Here is an 8193-nt window from a genome sequence, read left to right on the forward strand (position 1 = left end):
TTTCCTTTTTTTGTGATTTGTCTTTTGTGTCGTTGATGAATAATATTTTATATGGTTTTATGTTCTATGTCCATTTCTACAGCATTAAATCCAGGTGCCCTAATATGTCTAACATTTAAGCATGCCTACATGCTGCAACTGCTCATGGAAAAGCCTTGCTGAGAAATAACAGTTCTTGTTACATATTGGTGGGTCCCACAAACACACTTGTTATGCACTGGTGGGTCCCGCAAACACTCTTGCCATGAAGTCATACCCCATCTAGGTCTAGTTTTGTTCATCCCTGCCAGTGGTTAGCCCTGCTGCTTAGAGATATCACTCGTCATTATGGTTGTGGACTTGGTTCTAGTCTGGTATGTTCTAGTCTGCCTCCTCAGGGAAGGCATAAGTCTATGGCTTCACTGTCTATTACTCTCTAAAAGGAAGTTCCCGAGAGGTGAGGGTCTGTCTCCCAATCATTCCATCTCAGCCACCAGAAAAACAATGGAAGGCATGACTGAGCCACAGGAGTCTTTTTTGTATAGAGCAAGGACCATTATAGACGGGCTAGTCCATCTGCAAATTGGCAAACAGAACTTTTTTTATATGTAGAAAAAGCAATGATTCATAACTTAAAAACAAAAGGGATTTGATTTAGTAAAGCATCTTAGGCGTTTGGAAATCAGTGAATTCAAACACCACTAAAATAATGAAACAGCCTCACATTTTAACTCAGTTGGAATTTTACTCTTCATTTCTTAGTTTTTAACCTTGTTAATTATAAAGGTGGTTGAAATATCATTTTGAAAAGTTGCAAATGATCTGTTATCTCAGCATGATTTTCAAAATACCCAAAGGGCTGTATACTGTGTTGTTGTTCAACCTTCTTTTTCTGTAAAGATCTTAGAGTTACTGTTTATTGCTTTAGAAATCTTTAATTAAAAATGATCACATGGCCTAAGAGGGAACCTCCCTTGAGGCAGGCCCTGCAAGTGAGACTGGCTGGTGTTGGGGCAGGTAGTCAGAAGTGGTCTTCTGGGATGGCAAGTCAGGTTTCATGGCCTGAAAGGCCAGAATAAAAACAATCTCTTGTGCTTGAGAGTGAAGACAGCCCTGCCAGACAAACTGGTCTTTAAAGCCAGAGTTTTAGCTGGTTCTGGGTAACTGATAAACAGACTTCCTCCTTATTGAGTTTGGACAGCACAACACCCTGCTTAGACTTTGGATGGCCTTCATGAAATGACCTAGGACTTGAAGTTCAAAAAATAAACAAACAGAATTTTGGGGATTATTATTTTCTAAACCCATGATGTATGAAAAGGGTTTTCTTCCCAGACTACAGTAACCAGGGGGAAATGTTGGCATCTGTTGATATATGGACACAGCTATAAATACAGTAGTAGGTAGGAACCCAGCGCCATGGAGTGGTGGATTTTCGCCCATGTCTCCCCAGAATGCCACAGTGAATTGTGAGAAGTTTACAGGCAGCCCTTGAACAACTCAGGTTGGACTGTGCAAGTCCACTTATACATGGACTTTTCCCACAGTATATACTCTGGTTCTACACACTCTGAGGTTGGTTCAGTCCTTGGAATGGAGAACTGGGGTACGAAAGCTCACTGAACTTATCCTCGGATTAACCCTGGAATTGTTCAACTCTAGTCTGTTTTAGCCCAAACAAAGAGGAAAAGCATCTGTCCAGGGCCTGCCCCAGGATCCCCCTGAAGGCTGTGAGTAGCTCACTGGGCCGACGAGTTGTCTCAGCTCTTTCACACATATCTGGAATCTATAGGTGTGGACCTTATAATCTATGTAATGGATTTTTTAGTTCATTGGGGCAACAGCTAGAAACCAGTAGCCCTGCTCAGGAGTTCTCGATCACTTCTGTTCTGATGAGGTATTTGTCTCACTACTTTGTCTTGGGGAATTTCATTATGTCATCATTTTACTAACATTTCCCAGAGATGTTCCTCTAACCGAATGTGCCAGAACATGGTAACAGAAAACGTCTGCCTTTATTTTCCATAATCCAATACTAGATACAAGAAATCCTAGAGTGAAATTACTGCTGTGCCATAGAAATGTCCAGTTAAAAGGGCTGTGGGTGGGAGGACACAGCTCAGCAAAGGGAGTGCCAATGCATTATAAATGATCATAACAGCAGTTAACACTAAGAGTTACGGAAGTTGGTGAACACTGGGCTAAATCCTTTAAATGCACTTCCTCACTTAATCCTCTCAATGACCCACTGTTGCTGTTGTTTAGTCACTAAGTTGTGTCTGACTCTTTGCAACTCCAAGGTCTGTAGCAGGCCAGGCTCCTCTGTCCATGGGATTTCTCAGGCAAGAATACTGGAGTGGGTTGCCATTTCTTTCTCTAAGTTATCTTCCTGACTCAGATCGAACACATGTCTCCTGCACTGGCAGTAGGATTCTTTACCACTGAGCCTGACCCTATGGAGGTAGATATTATAATCATGATTTCTACCTTACAATGAAGAAATACAAATATGGAGGGGATCACTAAATGTGCCCAGGTTAGTGACTAAGCGTGTTGGGGTTGAACCCAGCTTTGTGATTCCTGGGCCCAAGCTCTTAACCATCCAGAGATTGACTACTGTTTTAGCTGAGAGAATTTTGGTTTTGATCACTTACTATGTATAAAATGCTGTGAAGAATACAAGGAGGATAGCACATGTTTATAGCAAAGGCTAAGAGAGTTTGATTCAGACCAAACTCTATATTTTTGTATACTGGTTCAGACCAAACCAGTATTTCTGGTTCAGACCAGAAATACTCAGACTTTCTTTGGCAGAAGAAAAATCTTTGCAGGCAGAAGTTGTCAGGGGAGTCCTTATGGAGCAAGTGGATCCGGAAAAATGAGAAAAAGGATTCAGGCCTGCCTGTTTGAGAAGAGGATGCGTTCTAGATAGTGAGGAAAACTAAATAACTCCTCCCTTCCCAGATTTAATTGAAAACATAGGACAAAAATGAGAGAGTCATGTCACAGAATATCTTCTGACCTGTGGCTACAATAATGTTATGAAGTCCTATGACTACTCTTGCTTTTGCAAGACAAACAAAAATTTATTATTATTATCAGTTATTCAAGGAGACAAGGAAAGATCTATATCTGAAAGACTTGCCCCAAAGACCTCATTCCAAAGCCTGCTATAATGAAGCTTGTCAGATATGAAGGTTCTTGTTACTTTTCAACACTTGGGAGAATTCCAAAATGGCAGCCGCTTTGACAAACCCATGAAGTGTTCATGGGACTTTCTCTGGAAGGGATACCAACTTAGAAGCGAGGCTAGAGGAGAACTTGGGTCACTGATAGAAGCATAGCTTCCCCTCCTCAATGAACACGTGTTATCACGGAAAAAGAGCTTTCCCTTTGATGGTGCGTCCTCTGGTCCATGGCTGGTCTTCTCCATCTGGAAATATTGGGTGATACGATGTTCACTCCAGCAGAACACATTATTATTATTCAGGAGCAAGTGACTTGAAATTGAAATGCTCACACAGTTGTGAACTCCAACAGAGTTAAAAATAAATCCCTTTATCTGTTCTACATTCCTAGGTACTCTTTTCCATTGGAGCCCCCCTTTAAAAGATGTGTGGACTGCACGTTGAACAAGATCGAATGTGACTTTGCAAAAATAGAATGCCTGGTCTCTCCTCTTTCCCTTTCCACTCGACAATGCAAGATAAATTCACTCCACGGGAACCTTTTGTGGGCTGTACTGCTCAGGCAATTTGCAGTTTGCTGGGGGAAAGGCAGCTCACGCTACATTTATCACCCCCTGCCGCCGGCTACAATTCAACCCACTTCGAACCACTGAGCAGAGGTGCTGATGGGGGCTTTGGCATTAGAATTTCACATCATAATAGAAGTTCAGGGAAGCAAAAGACAAATGTATCAGGGCCATTCCAGGTCTTCACTAAGGAAGAGGTCAAGAGTATGACATGGGGTGATAGGGACCAAAGATGAGCATTTGCAGTAATGAAAAATATGGTTGCTTTTCTCGATTCTTTCATATATTTCCTTTTGGTAATCTTAGCTTGAATAGTGAGTTTCCTATTGTTATCCGAATCATCAACTCATGTTGTGAGGGGTACTCTACAGTAACTGCACAAAACATCATGGCCAGAACTAATACATAATGAAAGGCATGACTAGCTTTCATTTCATTCTGTTTTACTCAGGGGCCTGTTCTCAAAAAACAAAAGAGCAAACAAGAACAACACCATAAAATTAACGTAGTGGGTAATTGGGTGGAGTTAATGTATTGGTCAAGACAGGCTAGATAATGCTATGAACAACCCCCAAATCTCCCAAAGCCAAAGTGTTACTTCTCATGAAAATCAGTGGAGGAGTCTGCTTCACAAGTTTACTCAGGGACCCAAGCTAATGGAACATGATATTGTTGTTATACTATCTCTAATTCTGGAAGCAGAAGAGTATGCTGAAGAGTCTTATCTGGCATTGAAATTCTGACTTAGGAGTGAAACACATCTCTAACACTCACAGTCCATTGGCCAGAACCAGTCACATGACCTGCCTAACTGTAATGGGCCAAGGAAATATAACCCTCTTGTGCAGCTAGAAGGAGAGGGTGGTTATTTATGGGTGAGAGCTGGGAGTCTCTACTACCATTGTATTATGTCTCTTCTATTGGTCGACTTCTCCTCTGGAGAAGGAAATGGCAAGGAACTGGCTTAGCTAATCTCCAGTTGTCTGCCTGGGGAATCCCACGGACAGAGGAGCCTGGAGGGCTACAGTCCATGGGGTCGCACAGAGTCAGACATGACTGAGCTACTAAGCATGCATTGGTTGGCTTAGTGAAGTAGGTCTGAATAGAATGGTAGTGGTTTTTGGTATTTAAATAAGCCAGGTACACTTGCCATTTCTTTTTGTTTCGTGTACAGTGATGTTCACAAATGTCATAGCAGTGGTAAGAAGATTTTGGCAGTAGAAAGACTCCAACAACTCCCTAATTGAAGGGATAAGAAAACTAGAGAGGCTGGAAAAGTTATCCACAATTTCCTCATTGTTGGCAGAGACAGGGTGCTTTCCTGATTAGTCCTCTTTCCTCTATGCAACTTGCCTGTCCTATAGATACCTTCCCTGGAGTCAAGAGAGAGTATGAGCTCAGAAGGTAATGTTGTGCAAGTCTGACCAACAATGAAAGTGAGTCTGTATGAGGATTAATATCACAGTGGACAGCATGTGATTTATTTTTAGTGTCAACACTCAAGGTATTCATTACTCTGTTTAGAATGGATGTGTTTTTATATTATTCATTCATTTCTCTACCAGTTAGTATTATTAATATTTTTGACTTGTTAATCATAGTACTAATGACAAATGTTTTCCTCTGAATTCACCCGAAGGTTCATATTTGATCCTAGGGCTATGTGTTGATACATGGTGGTACTTCCTAATGATTTTATGCCATGGCACACGTAGAAAATGTTAATAGTATAGTGGAGTAAAAACACTGAGGCTGCTCAACCCCTGAGATAATTGCATGTGAATTCCAGCTGCTCCAAGACCCAGCCTGGCCACCGGATGAGCTGAGGACTGACCTCGGAACACTAGTACCCCAGGGATAAAGCACAGGCTGGGAAGCCCTGGCATTCACAGAAGAGCAGTGAGCTAGGTGTTGCTTTCTCTTTCAGACTGGTTGGGTTTGGGGTCAGAACTATGTCCCGATTTATCGTGCTGACTTTGATACTTGTGTTGGTTAGAAGTGGTTGTTAAGAGGAAAAAAAGGCACCTCACCTTGACCCTTCTTGATCAGGGAAGGTTTCTTGGAAGAATTAGATTTTTCAGCAATGTTTAGGGAGTGAGTATGAATACCCATAGAAATCATAGATAAGCTGGTAACCCTGGAGTGCTCTATGGAGCCATTCTGGCAGGATAATGAAGTCATTTTAAATAAGGGGTATTTTCAGCATAAAATGTTTAACAGATCAAATGTGTCTGGGCTTCTGCAGGTTTCAGAGGAAACAGAATGGAAAGCCACACTGATGAAACACTGCTAAAAGGCAAATGTTCCCTTTTTCCATGAGGTAAGCAGCTCTTGGGGCTTCGTTTAGGTGAGAACCCTTTGGTGGTTGGCTTAGGTAATGAGCATCTGCTGGGAAGACCTTGTGAGCATTATTTGTGCCAGTGTCTGTGCAAAAAATATCTCTTCCCTTTATGGTGTGGATTTGAAAGAAAAATGGCATCCCGTTGGAGGAAAAGGATTTGATCACTGTAGGGCCCTATCTTTTTGGTCCTTTATAATTCTTTTCTATGTCACTGCTTGACATCTATCATTAGAATGCTGCCAGACAATTTCCTCCCTCTCTTTTTACTACATGGAGGTCTCTTTGTTAAAAACAAGGATGCTAATGTTGCTTCAACTGTTGAGTGCGTGTGTGTGTGTGTGTGTGTGTGTGTGTGTTGAGTATAAACATACTTGTCTATGGGGCATGGATGGAAGGCTGGAATTTCATTCTAATACATTCACTGACTCTCTGCCCAGCAACCCAAATGCTGTGGAACAGACAGAAGTAGGTCAGGATGGGAATTGTCCTATCTCAGCATATTACAAGGTGGGTGTGACAAGTGAGTGAGCTGTCAGTTCAGAGACAGAAGTAGGGAAAACCAGAGATGGGTAGGGTAACCATATAATTCATCATCCGCACCATGACACTTATGAGAATGAAAGGGGGTGCTATTAATAATTACGCTGGGACAACATGTGTAAATTGGGACTGCCTCAGGCAATCTGAGATGAATACTAAGCCTGGGGATGGGCTAAGTGTCAAAATGCCAGGAGAGGAACAGCCACAAAATAGAGCCTAGTCTTTCCATTGGAATGGAGTCAGAAGTGTGGACAATTCCCCACATACTGGAATAACGTAATGAAAAATGCAAAAACTGAATGGGCAGGTGAGAGCACCACGGCACTTCATGGTTAACAAGAATAAGAATTATTCCTGGTGAGTGTAAGTCATGTGGACCCGGCATAATCCAAGCAAGTGGGTGGTTTGCTCCTTTTGAAGGCCAGCAGCTGCCTGTCTTCCCTTATGAAAATTGTTTCTGTCCATCTAAAAGGTGGAGTTCTTGCACTCGACATCTGTCAGGAATGGGCATTTCACTTTGGTAGAAGCCTAAGTCAGATCATGTGTAAGGTTGAAGGGCAAGAGTGCAAGGGATTTCTGGGAGAGGATTGTCAGCAGTTGATGGGGCATTCCACTGGGGAGAACCCCCTATATTTGCCTCTGCTTTGTATTCTACACATAAGACTCTCATTGGATGCAAAAAACTGAAGCTTAAATAAGACTGTCTCTACCTGGTAACTTTTTATTAAAAAAAAATTATACATTTGGTGTGGAGAAGGAAATGGCAACCCACTCTGGTATTCTTGCCTGGGAAAGCCCATGGACAGAGGAACCTGGCAGGCTACAGCCCATGGGGTTGTAAAGAGTCGGACATAACTTAGCGACTAAACAACATACATTGGGTGAGAAAGGATATGTTCAGAATCCTAGGAGCAGTGAGCCTGTAGAGGAAAATACCGGACACTCAGCCGACCACAGACCCCTTCTTCTCTTGCTTCCTTCTATCACTTACTTTTTCGTTAATTGCCTACTAACAGTTAGGCCCCATACTTGGAACAAGAGCTACAGATAAATGAAACATAGTCCCTACCTTGGAGGAGCAGTTGTTTTAGTAAGAATGAGTGTAATTCTAAGAAATTAAACCTAAATAGTAAAGTACTAAAACAGGAAGGGATAATGTGTTAAGAAGGGCTCATGCTTAAGAAGTGTGATGGAGTATGACAGTTATATAAGATGCAGAAAGAATTTCCAGGCAGAAGCCGTGGAATGAAGAAAGAAAGTCAGATATTACAAGGAATGCGGAGTGTTTGGGGAAGGGATAAACACTTACCTGCCCTAAAGGGCTCAGAGTAGGGAGGGAAAGAGCGAGTGGCAAAAATGTAAACCTGAGTTGGGTTGAGCTCCTGGGCCCAGATGTTGAAGTACAGTGGCAGCGGTGGAAGAGGCATTCTAGCACCGAGAGGAGGATGAAGAGACACGGACGTTGACAATCCAACAGAAAAAGAGGAAAAACATAGACGAAACACAGAGACATAGTCTCTGATAGAGAGGAGCAAAATTCTCAAAAGAACCCTTACACGATCTAATACACATGCAGCTT

Source organism: Bos mutus, chromosome 16, assembly GCF_027580195.1.
Source record: "Bos mutus isolate GX-2022 chromosome 16, NWIPB_WYAK_1.1, whole genome shotgun sequence".
Taxonomy (NCBI): domain Eukaryota; kingdom Metazoa; phylum Chordata; class Mammalia; order Artiodactyla; family Bovidae; genus Bos; species Bos mutus.